This window comes from Osmia lignaria, chromosome 14 (assembly GCF_051020975.1).
Source record: "Osmia lignaria lignaria isolate PbOS001 chromosome 14, iyOsmLign1, whole genome shotgun sequence".
In the NCBI taxonomy this organism is placed as follows: Eukaryota; Metazoa; Arthropoda; class Insecta; order Hymenoptera; family Megachilidae; genus Osmia; species Osmia lignaria.
The window spans coordinates 6,481,336-6,501,076 of NC_135045.1; the positions used below are offsets into that span (position 1 = coordinate 6,481,336).

Sequence of the window (19,741 nt, forward strand, 5' to 3'; positions counted from 1 at the left end):
TTTTGTTTGGCAATTGTGGCTCAGAAATCGGAGCGAATTCGCAGAGAAACAAACACCATTGTCTTTGTCCTAAGTCGTGGATTCCAGGAAACTCGGTACCGTTGCAAAGCTTACGTTCAAGAATTAACCAACCGACGAGAAATCAACGACGATGCTTTCAATAAAACATTCATTCTTCGCGGTTCTGTCATTCAACGTTCGCGCTTCAAACGCAAGTCACTTTCCAGAAAACAGCTAGAATTTCCGGAGCTTTCTTCGTCGTAGCTTTCTCGAGTAGTTTGACCCCGTCAAATCTCAGTTCCTTTGATTCTTATATTTTTTTCTTAGAAAAAGCAATTCGGCCTTGGTTTCAATTAAAAGCATACTAATTTAATTTCTACGCAAGTCCTAGTCTTAAAATTGATCTTCTGACCTTCGATACCTCGGCCACAATTGATAAACGATAATTTCAAACTGCAATCAAAATTTCGACTCGGTTGTTCTTTTAACGAAGTTTGTAAAACGTTCTTAACCGGAAACGAAGGGACGTTGGTGAAGTTTGACGAAGCGAGGACGGAGGGGGGAGGGGCCACAGGAGGAAAGAAACTTTCCGAAGTGAATTACTGCAACGTCGAGAGCGGAAATTCGTGTTTCGAGAGCTTTGTAGTTCTTACGCCGGCGGAGACAGTCGATAAGAAAACACCAATTAAAGGGAGCCGTTCGACGAAAATAATTAGCTTCAGCCGATCAACGCCGGGGAAAGGAATTTCCCGGCAGAACGACCACGTCACCGACCTCTCCCTTTTTTCCACGACGACGTCTTTTTTCACCCTCGACCGTCGGCCAGGAGAGATTCGAGGAAGCGCAATCAATTTTCCGGGAAAGTTGGCTTCACCCCGAAAGAAGGCCGCCGGGTAACCTCAACGGATAATCCGAGCAGCCTGGTCATTAATATGGTGGACAAGTTGATCCCTCGTGAAAAAATCACCCGACTCCTCTAGCCTCTCGTCTCGATCGTTGGGGAGCCTTCTTCTTCTTATCCCTTGGACTTTCAACGGGCCAAATTCCTCGTCGAACGAGGGTGTGGTTGACCGGCTTCACCTTGCCACGTGATATAGAAAAGGGTTCTGTTGCAATAGGTAAAAAATTGTCATGTATGCAATTTCTTTGATACTGCAATTATCTGTGTAAAAATAAGGAGATTTCGTTTTACAATTTTGAACTTTCCTGTGACATTAGTGACGTTGAGAATTCAATATGAATTCAAGTAATTTTTACAACATCTCCCAAAGCGAGATTTTAGAATGTTAGAACAGGTTGACAAACAGACGTTTTTATCTTTCGACGATTCCTTTTCTTTGCGCCAATTGACGGACATTTGGGACAAGATCCCAGATCTGTGGTTTTCCTGTCATCCAAACGAAAGCCTTCCAGGCGAGTCGTGGTTCAAAGTGTTCTCCAGAGTAACGTCTCAATGCTGTCCTTTTTCTCTGGGACGAAGCGGATTTTTCTAATATTTCATGGCTTGAAGGGTGAACACAAGGGCGGAGGGTGACTTCTTGGGGAACGACCTCCTTTGCGTGAATTGTATTCGGAGTGGAGGGACTAAATGGGTCACGTCGTGAATGGATTTGTGCAGCACGATTTCGACAAGTTGGTGACAATTACTAAAATCATTGGAAAAATCTAGAGACTAAGCACAACTTACGTAATCTGAATCTTCCTAATCCAGCTTGCGATTTAGAATCATTCAAACTCGAAAGCTTTAATGTTATTTTTCAATTTTTTTATCTCTTTCCTGTCGATAATCATTCGATTACATTCGACACCATCGGTCATCGAGACCGCAGTATCAGTCAACGTGTTAATCAATTTGAAACAATCGCAAATAACAGGCTGGTATCCCGAATGAGCAGTGACGGAAAATATTTGCAGATTTTCGAAAAAAAAAAAAAAAGAAGGAAAAAGTGTTTCCTGCGGAAAATCCTGTTGAACTCAGTGAAACGTGTAAACGGGACGTTGAATGCAACGCTAATTGGATGCTCGTAGTTTCTGCTGTCGATTCAAATGGCCGGTGTAACGCAATTGCGCTCGTTTTTTCGATTAGCGTGGAAACAAATCACCGACGTAATAAATACGTTTCACTTTCGCTGGTTTCATCGTTAAAAGAACTCGCTGGACCGTGTCTGCATCAGTTTCGGGATGTCTATCAATTTTCCATTAAATCGAGTTGTTTCCTATCGGACGCTCGTTAAGAAACTACCGAATCATGCGTGTGATTTAAAATTTATATTTTTAATCCGTGTTTGAACTCGTCAATTTCTTGTTGCAACATTCGATAGAATAATCACAGTTATTATTCAAAATTCAAGATAAAGATTCAGGACGTTGATGTTCGAGGATGACACGAGGGAATCGTTGAAAAATTAATTGTTTTATATTTCGTTGATTCTGCAGGAATTCGTTTAAGCTTGACGATGCGATGTGCACGAAATACATATCGCTCGAAGATCTTCGTCCGCCTTCTTCGGGCCATAGATATTCCGGGAATGGGGTTAGCTCCTTTCTTGCCATACACGCTGATGCAATCGCCGTGGTACGATCCATATTTCACGTAGTTTATAACAGCAGAGAAGGGAGTGGGAGGGGGCACTTTACTATGTTACGGTAAACAGCTGCACGTTAAGTAGTAACGTGCCGCTTATAGTCAGCCAGTAGTAAGGGTCAACGCTCGCCGCATTCGATCCCGTCCTACACTGCCTTCGTGCTAACGCTTGCGGTTCTTTCTCCGCTCTTTTTCTTTTCTTCCCGACCTTCTTTCGTGCTGCTTCTCGTCGCCGTAAGCGAAAGTAGAACGAGGCAGTGGGAAGAAAACGAACGTAAACGTCAATTGATGAAAGCATATTGTTTTTGTCGGACGTGATTATCCTATTGAATCGTAGGGAGAGTATAGTAAGAGAATAGTAAAATCTGGCTCAATCGAGACCCAAATTTACAAAACATATACAAGAATATTAATCTAAAGTTAAATGTATAATTTTTAAATAAATCTGTTTCATTTATTCAAAATGGTATAAAATAAAAAATTAAATGAATATTTAGGCTCTCTCCATGGTCCGTCGTCCAAAGGTTAATCATTGAAAGATGCGGCTAAGCGTATTCATTCATTGTGAAATAATTCATCATACGAAATGGGTCGGAAGGGTTTGTTGTTCATAAAAGCGTGAAATTCAAGGAGAATGATGGCGGGATTTCCATGGTGTTTACGGTAGTATCCGTCGTAGGGATGAAGAAGGAATCGCGAACGAGCTCGTTCGACAATCGACGCTCTTTAACAACGGCCATTACCTGCCCATACGACGTGGACCTCCCGTGTATCGTCCTTTACGATCGTTTTAAACTACCACTACGTTCGCATAACGTCGACAGTGCATAACTGAGCACTCGTATCGTGATAAGAACGCAGAAGATAACAGTATGTAAAGGTAATTCTGAGCCACCCTTACAGTTGAGATTTTAGTAACCGATAACGTGCTAATTCTTCCCAACCATCCCCCCCGAAACGGTTGAATATGTTTCGTGTACAGGCCATTAGTAGTGGCGTTTAATTAAATAACATTTTAACGTGAAATTAATAAATAAGCACGCCACGCTCGGCTAATGACGTAAATAAACATGGTTGTTGTTGAAATATTCCATTATTAAGGTCGCGATAATAATTCATCGAAATCGGTAAACAGAGAGCACTGCGAACGAAATTATTAGTTAAATCAATTAAATTCAGAATAGTTCGAATAATAATAGAAAATATTTAGACGCGTCAGCGGAACGTTGCATAAGTGAAAACTATAAATAATTTTTATCAGGTTGTTCCGGATCTATGCTATTTATGGCAACGAATTTTGGAGATTCAGCGGTGTAGATATAGTGAATTATTGTCGTGTTAAACTTTTCATAGAATGTTGATTAATTTCTGATACACGTGGAGCACTTGTGTTCCCGACGCATTCGAGTATCGATCCGGTGTGTATCTTAATAAAATTGCAAGTGACACGCGAGCATGATCCACAGAATTTAATTAAAAATTATCCGTGTCACGAATCTCTGAAACAAAGAAATTCCTGTTGACGACACACTAAAACACGACATTGTATATTCTTTTTTTTTCTGTTATCAACGTCGACGGTACGGAGTTAGGTGTTTTGCGAAACGTTATCGTGTCACGAAACGTAATTCGGATTTTTGCATAGTTACTGTCAGCTCTCGTGTCAGCAGGCGAATAAAGCAACTCGTATCCGAGGGAAAGAAAGGTGATCGCGTGAAAGGAACCATCCTTTCGGTTGTTCGATTCGAGGTAGCGACGGTTTCTTGCGGCTGGTTCGCATTTTCTTGACGACTCGATCATCCGTCATGATCCATCTTGCTTGTCTATCGAACGGGACAGGTACGTTTCTTCAGAAAAGTCGTCGGATCGCGTACGTGTACGTGTACCGGAAGAGTAATGGCCATCGAACCAACCGCGTCAGCTGGGAGGCATTAGTAACCGCTAATCCATAGTGCATTATTGGATCGGAATTAACATGCAGAAATTTGACAGGATTATGCAAGGTGCACTGAGGACTAAAGCGATATCAACGTTTCACGATTCTAGCTTTGAATTATGCTAAAAATCAGAAACTATTCTCTTTCATCAAACCATTAATAAACTTACTTATTTAAAGTTACTTAATTTATAAATCTTTTTAAATCGGATTTTTCAAATTATAGAAGTTCTCTAATCTCGCCCTGGTACACGATACACTAAAATTTCAACTTCCAACTTAGTCGCAAGGTAACACGCTACGTGAATACAAATTATTCGAATAAGTTCTACTAATTACTCGCGTTGCCCGTTCGCCGAGGACATCGCGTTTTTCTCCTCTCACCGTTTCCGCGTACCACGAAATTACCATTGTCCAAGGGAAGTTGACGTTAACGAGATAATAAGTGAAATACCGCGACTTCGTGATGGTAAACGCGTTCACGAAACTACGGGTGATTAATAAGGAAAGTTAAGGAATAAGGAAAGTGTGAATTTATGTTTTGTGGGTGGCGAACAATTTTCTATTCTTATGACAGGATGGAAATGGAACACACTATTTTATTTCATTCTCTGTTATATTAAATGAAATATATTTAAGAGGTAGTGTACGAAGTCGTCACGGAAACTGAACAAGATAATTATCCTTTCGATTCGACTCGTTCCACCATTTCTCTACATTACCCTCCATTCTCTCGACGATCTTTTACCCCAGTTTCTTTCGAAGATTCGCCCGTTTCTTCGGAGGGAAACCGATTCCTTTGATCAGGGAAACAGAGCCGACGGGGGAACTTCTCATCGAGCGCATTCGACAGACAGCAGAAACGATTCCTTTCATCGATGAAACCGGAGAGGATCATTTATTAGCTTTAAATCTTCCCTCGGTTTCCGCGCTGCGAGCAATTATCCGACTCGAATGGGCCATTTACGAGTTGTTATACCGTTAATGATTCGATTTAAATAAGAGACCAGAGGCAGAAGCCTTTTTCCTTTAGCCTCTCGTCTAATTGTTGTCGAGAGGCAGAAATTGGGTCACGGGATTCATTCGTTGTTGCGTTGATTCAACCGTCAGAAAAGGATCCTTGTCTCTTTCTCTTCAACTCTACCGTAACGCATAGTTTTCAAATCTGTTTAAACATTGATTTCCGACAATAATCGCAATTCCCCGTTTAGCAAAGCTCGAATTGGAACGAGCTGACGTCAATAATCGGAGATGTGGAATCTAGTCCAAATCGAAGCTCGTTGGACGTGTAATTTTAAGATGGACATTCGTGGTATGTTCATGTCGAAGTTATTCAGGCTTCGAGTTCCAATCTTGAACGCTAAATAAGGACAATCATTTCAGATTCGTCTGGAAGTCGAGCACCTGATTCTAAACTGGGCTTCTTGTCTTTATTTTTCTATTATTTTACAAACTGCAGTACTGGCTTAAATTGGATTCGCTGGAAAATTGAATCCAAATTACGAGTTTAAATTGAAAAGTCACGGGATCGTATTTCAAATAATTGCCACCACTTAAGAGTTCATTGTGAAAGGTATCAACGATATTATTTTTTCAAATCCTTTGAATACAAACTGAAGAGAGCATCATTGAGGAAAATTTCGATGGAGTAAACGATTCACCGAAAGCAGACGGAACATAGACAGGGAATCCTCTGTAATTACAAGATAGGGAGAAGAAACATTCTGGCAAAAACGTTCGAAGGTAATGCTCGGTTCGAAACTGGCCGCTTAATGACGCTACTAGCCGAGGTTGAAACTCGCTCGCAATCCAGTTATGACATTCTAAAGCCTGGACGTTAAGGCGCGAGAACGAGGGAAACAAAGAAGGGGGTTACGAAGGGGGTACAGAAGGTCTGTGTATCGTAAAAACGGTCGGAGCCTCGTGGCAACTTCCTTTCTAGCATTTCAGTCGGCATTAATCCTTCATGGTCGTATAAAGAAGGTCTCTTCAGGCCAGGCCAAGCCGGGCTAAAGAAGGGGCTAAAGTGGAAAGGGGATGAAAAAGCCCTGAGCCCGGCCAACGATGCCGCTCCAAGTTTAATCGTTTTTAAAAACTCCTCGAGACGAGGCGGCCTCATGAAATTATCCTTCGAGGAGAGATTGCTAGATATCCTTGTCTCCTGTTCCCTGTCTTCCATGATAATCAGTCTGTGTGCTTCGACTGTAAAGTCGGGTTAATTACTCGCAAGTGACACTCGCATTCCTTTCCCTGCTCTCGTTGGAACTTGATCATTTAACCCTGTTCGCTCTTCAATTAAAAAATGTCCACTCTTCGTAGAATAATAATCACCAGTCAATGGAATAGAATTTTATAAAAATAATCTAGTGGGAAAGAAACATAAGAATTCCGAATTTTCTACGATTCTTCACGAAGAATATCTTCAAGCTGTTTTAAAGTTGTTTCATGTGAGAAGTTATTTCATTCTACTTTCAAACTGTCCAACTTGATTTCATGTTTCTACGTTATCTTTACCAAGTGATAATCTTTTCGTAGACTTTATTGCGTGCTGAATCACATTTCAGGATAAGTTTGCTTAAATTCAGGAACAACGTAGCTGAATTACCGAGTAAGGTTATATAGTTAATTATCACGGACGGTTCTATTTACGTTAATTACTTTGGTAGAGGGAAGGTGCAACAGTGATCGATGCACAACGAGTCGTAATTAGTGTACATACACGTGCACACGAAAGGACGTGTAGATTTTCACCGGCATACCATTGTGGAAACTAGGAAACCAAACCCGCGCGTACAGAACCCATCAAGAATAACTATGCAACCTCGAGAGCTTGCAAATAGAATTCACTATTGCCAAGAATAATTCACTATCGCCAGAGAGCCTTGAAGAAACAAAGGAATTGTAGAATTTCCAAGAATTCAAGTAAATGTATCACCATATTATCTTCGCGATCAGTCTTCGTTCCTGTTTCGTATCACAAAGCAAAGTACTCACAGACGGTGGAGAAGAAAAATTGCACGATAATTTCCAATAGATCGTAAGAAACGAATACTCTAGGACGACGTTCAAACGGTTAAACGATGGTACGCTTGAAACTCTTGGAAACTTTCATGCGGCGCATTCTACGAAGAAATAACCGAGAGAAAACGGCAAGGCAACCTACATATTTGCGGGACGAAGAAAACCAGACTCGGTACGGTTCACCGCGATGCTCGCGAGGCATCTTCCGCTTTATGCAGCCGCCCCGGAAAGGGCAGACGAGAGGAAGAATTTCGATACCTTGGAGCGTTACTTTCAAAGCGGTTTATAAAGGTATACAAACACGAGAGAGGAAGCTTTTCTGTAACGTTTGAGACGATATTTCTGTCGTATCCTGTTGGTCGTATGCACGGTAACGTAGAGAAACGTGGATGACTTCGAAACAACCGACAGCGAGACGTTAATTTACGCGTACAAGCGTTCTATGTACTCTCGTCTCGTTCGACCCGGATGCTATCCAGATGTCCCACATGACACGCCGAAGCTGCAACACCAGCGCAACCACCACGGTGACGTCGTTCTAGGAACTTGGCAACCAGTCCTAATTACCAATTCGATCGGCCAAGATCTGATACGCTGCTATTAAGACAGACATCCTATTGATCTGGCTGTGTGTTTAGTATTTAACCCGTAGACAAGTGGATGCTGGGTCATTTGAGACTTAACTTTATTATCCGAGAGTTATCCGAGTTTTCTAGGAAAAGATCCTAAAAAAAGAATTGATAATTCATCATTAAGTAGCGATGCCAACGATAAAAATCAGGTATACTGTCTGCAAAGCAATAAAACTCAAACATTTGCTCGGTCAACGAGCCTTTTCCCCTTTGGAGGGAAGGGTTAGGTAAAAGCCACGAGTTGGTTAGGATAGGTCAACTCAGGTCGATCGGACCGTGTACGGCAGTCTGCGTTTTACGATGGCGGCGCGACAGTGGTTGCCGGTCGACAGGGTGGGAGGGGTTGAAGGTGGTTCGCAGAACCGCAACCTCACTCTCCGCAATTACAATGCTAATTCCGCGTACACGGCTCTATGGTTAATCGTCGCGCGATTTTCTTTGCGCTTAAGCCACCGGGCTTCGCGCGATTATCGCATTCCCATCCGTGAAACGCGTGCACGCAACACCTGTCCCTTAAAATTCCGGGACAAACACCCCTAACGAGCGTGAAACAAACCCATCTCGCCTGCTGCGGTGCGGATAGGGTGTGACGGTGACGATTCGCTGGCAGATTTAATGATCAAAATTGGTTCGCTTGAAATTTGGGTGAATTTAAATATTTTTCAGCTTGATAAAATGTAAAGAATTTTTTAAAATAGTCAGAAAACTTTCTAAATTTTCTAGAAAATATGCATCAACTATACATTATCCTTATTTCCCAGTAATCGTTATCGTTACCAGGAGTCCTGCTGTTTCTTTCGTTCTGCAACATTGTCTGCTAACACCTCGTTACAACAATGCAACGTGACGACTCCCGTTAGATAACAACGTGCTTTAAGTGATAAGTTCCACGAAACAGGTGCCTTTGTGTTGTATTCCTTCAAGGCACACGATCAACGAACGTCTCCCGTTGCGTAATGTAACAACAGAAGTGTATATTCGTCGATCGATAGCTTTGACGGAAGAAAAATATCGGTACGCGGGCAACGTCGTAACAGAGGGACGTGAAACGCCTAATTAATTAATCGTGGGTTAGACGTAACCTATCCGTGCGATTATGTAACGGCTGACAGCCAACGGGATAGCGCAATTATACCGGTAGCGGAATATTCAATTGGATATCTAACTCGCTAATAATCGACACGACGGTATTAACGGAGCGTGGAATATCGATGGCCGTACTAATTTCGTGTAACACGACGCTCGCGAAGAAGGATCCCTGAGATTTCCCATGGAAAATTAATATCCCACCATTCAGCCGATTCAGAGATTTCTTACTTATTCAGCATTTCAGCTCGATACTTAACCGAATCTCGTTGCGACGAGGAGTTGTTAAAGATAAACAAGATTAGTCCGGAGCACTTTGTTCCCTCGGTTGGATATTCTGAGACAGTCTATGGAGAATCTAATACATTGATTTATTGGACAGAGAAACGGTACCTTTATTCAAGGAACATTCTCTGTTCCGGCTGCACGAATGAGCTGTTCTTTAATTTGGAAGATCGATACTGTACAATAGACTGTCGAATTGCTGAAATATTCAGTCGTCATTGGACTAAATTAAATCGGAAAATCGAAAGGGCGTTATCCATTCAAGTTGAATTGTAAATAGTCTGCGATCTAGTATCCTAGGCATAGTGTCTCTTGACACCTGGGTCGATGATATCGGTTTTCAAGTCTACGCGGTGGGTATCGGCTTGCACGACCTCGTGGTCATCGTTATCGACTTCCGGGAGTCAGCAGGTGGCTGCTACCAGATCGTATCGTGGGATGTTCATCAATGTTTGCCACCGTCGCGTCGCCAGAAATTATCGGTGTCGATCTTACACACTTCGCCTGGTTCTGATTTTTAAATATGGTTTCATACCCTTGTTCTCTTTAAATTCTAAATCATCGATCACTGACATCTGAACGAGGGTGAATTATGTCAAGATAATGAATTACTCAATTTTCTATAACACTGAAATTAGACGAAGCTTCAGATGTTTGGACAATTTTTCTGAGAAAATCTTACCTAACCGAAGGCAAAATCTATACTTGCTTTTTAATAAGACCCGGAAATGACAGCTTTCAGGCTTTCCATCATCTGGAACTCTCACCACGAACCGTATTTTTTCTTTTTTTTTTTTTATTTGCCAGAGGGGAAATACAGTTACGTACGCGCGGGTTAGACCCTTTCGCACTATTCGGCTGTGGTCGCCCGGGCAGTGTGGGACTCGTGCTACTCAAGAGGGTGGCACCCTACCCCCTATAATCCCTCTCCCGTGTGGACCGCCGGTACCCTTCCAACTTTTGGGGTTATCAGAGGAATACCAGCGTAAAGTCATAACGATGCTTCTCACTACAAACCGTACCTGCGCAAAATCAAAGTACGTGTGCTGGGATTAAGAACAGAATTAGAATGGAGTATGATTAGAGAAAGATAAAATTGGATCTTTCGTTCATGGAACAGGGTTCAACGAATCGAATTGATGGTGAACTCACATCCGACAGACGATCTGTCAGCAAAGTTCACTCGAAATATCGAGGCTGAACACGTAACACGATTTACGCGGGAGTAGTGCATCAACCACGAAATTGAGCTTCTAGAGTTTCAGCCTCTCGACCGACCCCACCCCCCTCCCCCCATACCCTGCTCCTCTTCGCACGCCTATAAAGGATTGTGCATACAAGAGAGGGAGCAGAGGGTGGAGTTAGGTGCTTGGCCACTTGCGGAATACCGTCAGGAAGCAGACAGCTACCACTAATCAGACTGTTTCCACTTAATTTGCCGGGGTAATTAACCGTCTCATTCGCTTCCGTCGACCCTAAAGCCATTGCTGAACCTAAACCCGGCTACTCTATTATGCACAGAACCTATTGTGTCCGAGGATGCCTTTGAGGAAGTGCATCACGGAAACGTAGGATTCGCTTGGCAACCACCGCCGTTGTTTCATACTGCTCCGGAAGTCAGGAAGTTTTCAATCCCTACATTCGATTATACTTCGAAATCTGTCGTGATCCCAAGTTAGGTGACAATTATATTGTTCCATAGGTACTTGGCACGAAGATGCAATGTGCCTCTTGAGAAATTGACATTAGATTAATTTTGAAGTCATTAACCATTTATCTTAGTTTAAGAATAATAAGAATTCTTGAGGTAATGTGTAAAATTAATGATTTCCTCTGTCTGATGTATCAATTAAGCTAAATATAACTAATTCCAATGAATTGAGCTTCTTAGGAAGTCCATGAGATGAGACTGTAAAGTATTTTGAACTGATGTGCCAGTCAGGTGATAAATATTTAATTTTAATTAAAGAAAGATTAGGAATTATTAAAGAGTTAATGAATACCTTTTTAAGAATGACTTGAATTTCTATGTTTCAAAATTAGCCATTTGATATATATTAGGTAATTAAATTATGAGATCATTTGTACAGAAATTTATTTAAACAATTCCTAGCTTATTAATTATATATTTTACGCTTATTTATTTTTTCCGACTCCAAAGTCGCTCCCAGAATGATATTCAAACTAATCTTCGTTCAAACAAATCCATCTCTCTTGACATTTCTTTGAACCGAAGATACCTATCAGCCCCAAAAGTTATCAAAGTGAAAGAAAGATCAAAGTAACGTTACGTAAACATCAAAGCAGCTGTCGAAAGAGAAACTTGATCGACCACTTTGACTTGACAATTATCAAACACGAAATTCAGGACGTTCGAGTAACGATCTGGAGCACGTTTGACAAAGTCCATCGTTTTTATCAGTAGAAACGTTCCACGTAAACCTACGTATGGAGTGCAACATGTCAGAGCATCGGATTCTGGCCTCTTTTGAATCGCATCCATTTTTCAGCAGTACTTTATGTAGCGGATCGGTCTTTCGTCTCGGCTCGGTGTCTGCGACAGACACACCATGAAATTTTAACGATGTCTAACTTGTAATTCGTGCATTCTATGGGCAAAGTGCCACGAGATCAGCGAAGTGAGTTCTCCACGTTCAATATTATCGTTTTATAGCTCGAGACGAACGATTCCAGTGATCGATCTCGCACAGAAGCCAGGTTGATGACCAACGTATTTTCCTAAAATTTTGCAGCTGGATAGAGGAGCAGTTTTTTCATTTACTGAAATTCATTTCAAAGGGTAAAAAAAACCCTGGAGCAATAAAAATACCTATTTCACGTAATTCGTTAACAAGCCAGGCAAATTGTCAATTTTCACATCCATGATATTTTGATTTTCAGTTCACGTATCAATTTACACTGTTATTGTCGCTTAATTGAAGTGTTGTGATTTTTTTCATCCAGCGATATTTCATCAAAAATAAGAGCACTTAGTCCTTTTTCCCATTTTTATTTTATTCTAATATTTACAGACAGCGAATGTAATAGTTTTTTCTCCCTTCGGTGATTTAATTTGAAAACGAACATACAACCATCTGGTTGTGTGCCAGTCGAACAATATTTTTCGCGACTAGATAGATTTCTCGGGTTTTATTGCATAGCGAAAAATGAAAAACATTCGCGATCGATACCTTCGTAAAATGAAAGCTAACTCGGGTTCCTCTTTTCAGTTTGCGAGAATTTAAAGGTGAAAAATGATTGTCAGTTTTTGTCGAATTTTTCACGACCAGCAAGTCTTTCACTGTAATCAATTTACAAAAGATTATTCTTTTCAGCAGCTTTGATTTTATACAATTATACGATTATCAGCTTTATTTCTACGCTTTCTGGAATGATAATGAAAAATATTTCAAAGGAGCCTAATGTAATGTGCTTGTCTGTATAATAAAATAAAATTCAATATTTATAAAGGAACGTTCAACGTTTAATCTTGAAATATATTTATACATGCTTTTAGTTCGGTTAACAAAGTAGCTCTAATACATAATAATTACTGCTTAAGAATACCGAGATTAAAACACATATTTTGCTTTTTTCTTTTTTCTAAAGACTATTAAAATTAGGAGTTTCGCCAAAGCTAAATTATAATAAACGGAGTATTATAAAATATCTCGTTACCTGAATTAATGCGTGTTCTCGAAGGAGCAAATTTTTAATAAAATTCGTTGCGAAAGTATTCCACTAAAAACTTTCGTTCACAACTTCAACTATTTTTAACGAAATAACCAAAAGAGTCACACATAGAATTCATTGTTTAATTGTTGCTTAATTGCATACGTACAACTGTAATTATAGTACAACTGAAGAGGCGTAAATTTATTTTCGTTTCAACCCTTCGTACATCTCATCAATCCGAGTATGTATTTTCTAAAAATCAGCGAACGACTTTCATATTTTCAACTCTAACTTGTATCTCATTGAAAATGATTTCGGAGGTTCATTTGAGTCAGCATCCGAGATTTCTCTGTCGTGAATGAGAAAAACTATTTGACAAGGAGTAGGGATATCTGGCCGGAGTTTGTCAAGCTCGGGAATACACGGGGTTAGAAAGAGAGTGAACCATATACCGAGCAGAGACTAGCAGAGTCGAGCAATTATATCGCACAAAACAGATTCATTTGGCACAACTCGGCAGCTATTGCTTTCACAGACACCGTCGAGCGAGCGTGGTTGACAGTGGGGCGGTGCGAGGTTGCTTTCTGGCTTCCGGGAGGGTGGTTGTACGCTTCCACCGTAGTCTGGAATATCGCGAGGGTTGGCTGACAAGGGTGAGCTCGATGCGTAACAAGGCGGTTAAGTATCCATTATCCGTTCTGTCGGGTCGTGACCACGGACAAAAAGCACGCATCTCGGCTAATGGTTGATTTGGCCTACGTTGTTTCGTTCCTGAACAAAAACCACTCGAATTCAACGGCTACTTTGTTCCGTCTCGCACCAGCATGCTGCCTTTTGTATTTTCATGATTCAATTCTTCGTTGGTTCTTGTCGTTTTCGTCGGTTATAAAACCGCTCAGTGGTATCCGATGGATATCCTGTGATATTTATTTCTACATCTTCAGATGTGGAGATTCTGTAGTATTAGTAAGTAAGTGCGATTCTTAGGTATTAGAAATCATATAAGTTCTGAAACAATCTCCTAAAGTTCCTTGAAATTATAAGACTTCAAGCCCCGGTTAACTTCAATTACTGATCCTTAGAAACCTAATCCCAGCATCCCACAGTCTAGAGGTTTAAGGTATCGGCTCTTCCGGATCTGGGTACATCTACATAAAGTTTCGTAAGCCACACTTATCTGTAAGTCATAGCAATGACTATAGATCCAACAGGACTGGACATGCCTTTGTTTTCGAGGGGTCTTGAATTGTGCTTTGAGAACGAGCACAATCTGCTCTAGTGTCTCGAGTTCAGCGTTGCAATATCTCAGTAACAAAGGCATGTTCAGTCTTGTTGAATCTACAGTCACTGCGGTTCGTGAAGATGTTACATCTCAGGATTGCTGTCTCCAACGCGGACAGAGCGAAAAGGAGCAACAAGGGCAGAGGATTCAACCCTTCCTCAATACTTTATATGCCGGCTCCAAAGCCGGTGGGGCCGTTAGGGCGTCGAGAGTGGGGGCTCCAGGCGCCCTTGCATACGGCCCGAGGAGAGACCCAGCACTGGGTGCGACCCCCAGTGTCGGTCGCAAGGTAAGCATTACATGTAATTACGTGTAATATACATAAGGTTCCCGAGCCCTCCTTTAGCACTCCTTTGGGGTTTTAGTCAGTAGGAGTTGACACTCCCCCGCTGTCCTCCCCTAGAGGCAGTAGGGGGTCTTATGCAAGATTTCCCCACGTTAAAAAACAAAACAAAAAATACTTACAGCCACTGAAGGGGAACGTCACGGCTGATTGGACACCGCATTCAACAATTCGACCTAGAGTGAGGTGAAACTTAGTTATTTTCTCAGTGTATTTCGTTTATTTTAGTTACTTTCTTAGCTTGTTAAATAAACTCTTAAACAGCATGGAATTCATAATTTTATCCTTCTTGTGGGCCTCGGCTTAGCATCCCTTTGATTTATTATTTGACCCTTCCTTATAGACCTCGCCTTACCATTTCCAGTTATTTATTATTTTAACCTTCTTTGTAGACTTAGCGAGGAACTCTCTCCCTATACTATTCTACCCCACTTTGTAAGCCAAGGCCCACCTTTCCCACTTGTTTTTTTAATGCCTTTTTGTGGGCATCACAAAATTCACCCCTTGCATTCCTTATATTCTTCTCATCCCTTTCACCACTTGCATCCTTTGCATCCATTGTATCCCTTACATTCCTTGTATCCTTGTAAGCTCTGTTTAAGCACCAATCGCGAGATGGTCCATTTTGCAAAGTTTAGTTCCTTTTTTCGCCACCAGAGGGCGCTGGTTCGACATCGAAAATTTAGTTCGCATTTTTGCCGCGAGAGGGCCAAAAATGGTGCAACGTTTAGTTCCTTTTTTCGCCACCAGAGGGCGATGATTCGACATCGAAAATTTAGTTCGCATTTTTGCCGCGAGAGGGCCAAAAATGGTGCAACGTTTAGTTCCTTTTTTCGCCACCAGAGGGCGCTGACTCGACGTCGAAAATTTAGTTCGCAATTTTGCCGCTAGATGGCGTAATTTTCATGTGCTATTTAATTCAAATTTTCAGTAATAGAGGGCGCAAATATCTCTTTCATTTTTCTGGAAGTAGAAGTAGCGTTATTTAAATATAATTATGTATAGAATTAAGAAAGGGTTTTTAGGGATACGATGGATGCAAGGGATGCATGGGATTTAAGAGTTACAAAGGATATAAGTGATGCTGAAATGTATAGTGGTGGTCACCTCGAGGCCCGTTGGAAGAGATAAAATAATAAGTAATTGGGAAATGTGGGCCTGGGCCTATAAAGAGGGATAAAATAATAAATAATTTATATTCTTATAACTTAAATAAATAACTACGAAAGAAAATTGGATAAATTAAATAAATAACTTCGAAAGGGAATTGGATAAATTACATAATAACTCACTTGCCTTCTTTTAAAATGATTTATTTACCAAGAAACATGAAGTGAATACAAGTTTGTCAAATAATTATTTTAATAAAAAAAAATAAAATCAAAGGGAGTCAAAATTGTGTCTTCTCAATTATAAGTGCGAGGTTTGGTTAAAGATGAACTGATAAGCCATTCTGTGTGTGTTTGGGACCCTAAAAATCATGACCTCTCGAGAACAAAGGCATGTCCATCCTTTTTGTATCTGCAGTCACTGGGCATATTAAAGAAACTTCGGACCACCGTAGTGCAGAGTTTGGTAGATCCAAGATCCTGTAGTTCCACGAGTACATAAACCTTTATTCCTGTATGTTGAAATTATCGGCACCTCCGTTCTCGGCGAAGGAAAACCGTGGCAGAGTATTTTTCAGCGCATCGGGGTAGTTTCACAGGCGATATGTAGTATTAGACTGAACGAGTTGCAATTGGAATGCTACACAGACCCGATGGACCTTCGAGAATACCAAGGCGATGGAAAACAATGATTTAAACCGATGGATAAGGGGGTGAGAGAGTGTTGGAAAAGAAGAAACAAAGGCTTTCGGGGTTACGCATCGTTGCAGGGAAGTCACGTACTTTATAAAACGTAGAAAGCCAGCCAACCAGATGCTGGCGGTAACGTGGAACCTCGAGGACGAAGGAAACGACCAAGAAAAGAATAAAAACGATCGTATTTGCTGGAGTAAAGAAGAAAGCAGAGCTACCGGAACATATGGTCTCCGTTGCAATATGGTGGGAAGAGGTGCTTTTACTCGATAAACGCCACGAAAATGAGCTTTTTTCAGCTACGTCCACCCACGCCTGTCCAGTCTTCAATCTGTTCTATTTCTTTTGTCTCTGTTCGTAGAAACCACTGATTTTTCGATCCTGTCTACCACCATTCCGGTAACAAACGACGCCTTCAACGAGATCCTTACACATTTTCTGTTTTGCTCTCGTCTGGGACACCTTTTACCTCCTTTCTCTTTTTTCTTTGTCGGTGGGAATTATTTCTCTGCTGGTTAAACGAATCGCCTTTGAACTATGTTTTCAACACACAAAGAAATGTATTATATTTAGTATAGAATATAATAGAGTTCGCTGTGTTAAAAAAATATTTTATAAAATTACCCTTAATAAGCAGCGAGAAGATTATGCACTTCATCGCAGTGAATCTAAAATAAAAATAACATTCATGGAGTCTTTTCTCCGTTGTTCCTCTAGTTCCGCAGGTATGTTTTCCTTCGAACATCATAGTCCAGGGTCGGTATGCTCGCATTTAGTAAATATATTCTGTGCACGATTCCACATAAATTCTCCCGCTTCCGGCTGCGACTGTACATAAAACCAACCCCCTCATCCCTTTATATACGATGTTATTTTTGTGTATACCGCGGCTGACATGTTACTCTTCTGTTTACGATAGGAGCACCAACTTTGGGATACAAGGTAAATACGTTCCCTCTATAGAATTTCGCAAACCGCAGACCGTCGTATGCGACCATATTTCTTTCTCTTTTCTCCGCGTAGAATTTTGAATTATGCAATTCCTTCTGTAATATGGACTCGGGGCTCGTTGTGGTATTGACAGAGGTTACCTCAACGAGGCTCGATGAACATTTTATTAACCATCATCGTTAAATATTTGCCTGTAAATCCAGGGGAATGGAGGAAACCTCTCTAGTATTCCACTGTATCTTGTGTATTCACCTCGCTGACGTACTTTCGTTTCTTTGGCCATCAAGTTCCATCAAGAAAGCTCTGAGTTGATTCGCTATTTGATGTTTGATCAGACATTTTTATTTGCCGCGTGTTGATTCAACTAATTGCCTCTCCACTTTCACTGAATTTGTTTGAATGACTTCTAGGTTGAACGCGTTTCGTGTACATTTTATCGCATCTTCATAATTCTTCAGACTCGGAGAGAGATATTTGTAACACTTTGATGGTCGACGGTATTCTGAAAACGATATATATACGAGAAGATAGCAGAGTCAGACATTTATACACTCGTTTCCTTGTTTATTGCTTCTGGAACCATATTTGAATACGTTGCACGCATTAGATGTACTTACGTAGCTCCAATGTTCCATTTTCCTCGTTTCTCGACCACGACAACCCCTCGAGGGTGTTACATAAACCCTGACGGATGTATCAGTAAACGGTGAATTGTCTTTCCGTTGTATTTACTCGGAACAACTCCATCGTTCCTCATACTTTCCCCTGGCATGGCAGATGGAAGGAATGGGAAGATGGAAACGACGTTTCCCGCAATCTGTGAGCTGACACTCTGATCGGAAACGATGGAAACTAAATCCTTAAAGTCGAGTCACGAACACGATCGATGATGTTTCTGCTACACTCTTCTGTGATAAATAATGTCAATATTAATTTCTTATTTTTGTCGTGTTTAATTTTTTTAATTGAAATGAAATGTATCGATTGGAAGGATTGTAAATCGAGTTTCGCGACAAATCCTCCATTTCAGTTCAAAATAAATTAAAAACAAAACTGAATTAAATGATATATAATTTAGTTTTTAAGTACCTACCTTTCCTAAATTTCGAATGCTATTGCAATATATATCTTGATGGTTATTTTTCATTTTCTTTTATCGTCGAGCCAAGAAGAAACGAGATTTTCGGTCGCGTTTCTCTGAAACTGTTACAAAAGGGAAACGACGCGTTTCTATCGAAGAAGACCAATTATTTTCGAGTGGAAAAATCGCGCTGAAAGCTGCTGAAGAGATTCGACAACGGAATAGAGGATAGCCAGCGAGGTAGAGAAAGTGCGTCTTTTATTGGTCGATTATTTCTGTATGACTGAACGAACGATATTCGGAGGAATCGACAGTCTGTACGTGTCTGTTGCATGAGTCGCGATAAAAGCTGGAATTCTTCGAAGCGGGACGAATATTGAAAACAGAGTGCACAAAGGGGCTTTAGTTCGAATTCAAAGCGTGGCTGGAAGCGTCAATTATCACAAGATCTCTGATTGTTGGAGACTAAAGATTGTGAGCACAGTTTCGATGTACAGGTGGGTGAAAGGGGGGCATGTTCACGCACCTGTGAAACACAAACGCGAATTTTTACCATTTGACACTTCTTAAAATGAAAAAAGCAGAATAAGACAATTCCATAAACCACATTTTTAAATATTCGAAGTTTTAAATTAATCGACAAATTTTTCTATAATTAGAATTATCCCATAAGTTTCTCTAATTACGAAAATTAAGAATTTCATTCGCTACACTTAAAAGATCTTTGAAAAATTCAATAATCCTCCATTGTAGAACTAACGTTTTCTACAAGGAGATTAAACTTTTCAAGAAATTACGAGAATCAGTGAAATTTCAAACCACCAATAAGGTTAGAAGAAATTCAGATTTGTCAGAGAACACACAAGTTCGTCGAGAGTTTGACGCGAAGAAATTTCACTTCTTATCTCGTCTTCGCGAAGTTACAGAGCAGAAGTCTGGAATAAAATTCAACTAAAAGCAGATGAAGCTTAATAAGATTAAGGGCGAGGAGGAAATAAAATTCCGAATATCGCTGTCGAGGATTTTTTAGTTATTTATGCCCTCAGATGGTTAATCTGCGAGA

At 40.7% G+C, this 19,741-nt stretch overlaps 1 protein-coding gene and 1 long non-coding RNA gene across 12 annotated transcripts in view; both read right to left on the reverse strand.

Annotated features, from left to right (window-relative positions):
* LOC117605741 (agrin) overlaps window positions 1–19,741 on the reverse strand; it is a 347,580-nt gene that overhangs the window by 91,542 nt on the left and 236,297 nt on the right. The gene's annotated exons all lie outside the window — the stretch shown is intronic.
* On the reverse strand, window positions 16,202–19,678 carry LOC117605752 (uncharacterized). Its single transcript, XR_004581782.2, has 3 exons — window positions 18,215–19,678; window positions 17,271–18,099; window positions 16,202–17,181 (listed from the first exon to the last, which is right to left on the reverse strand). It is a non-coding gene; the product is annotated as an uncharacterized LOC117605752 (long non-coding RNA).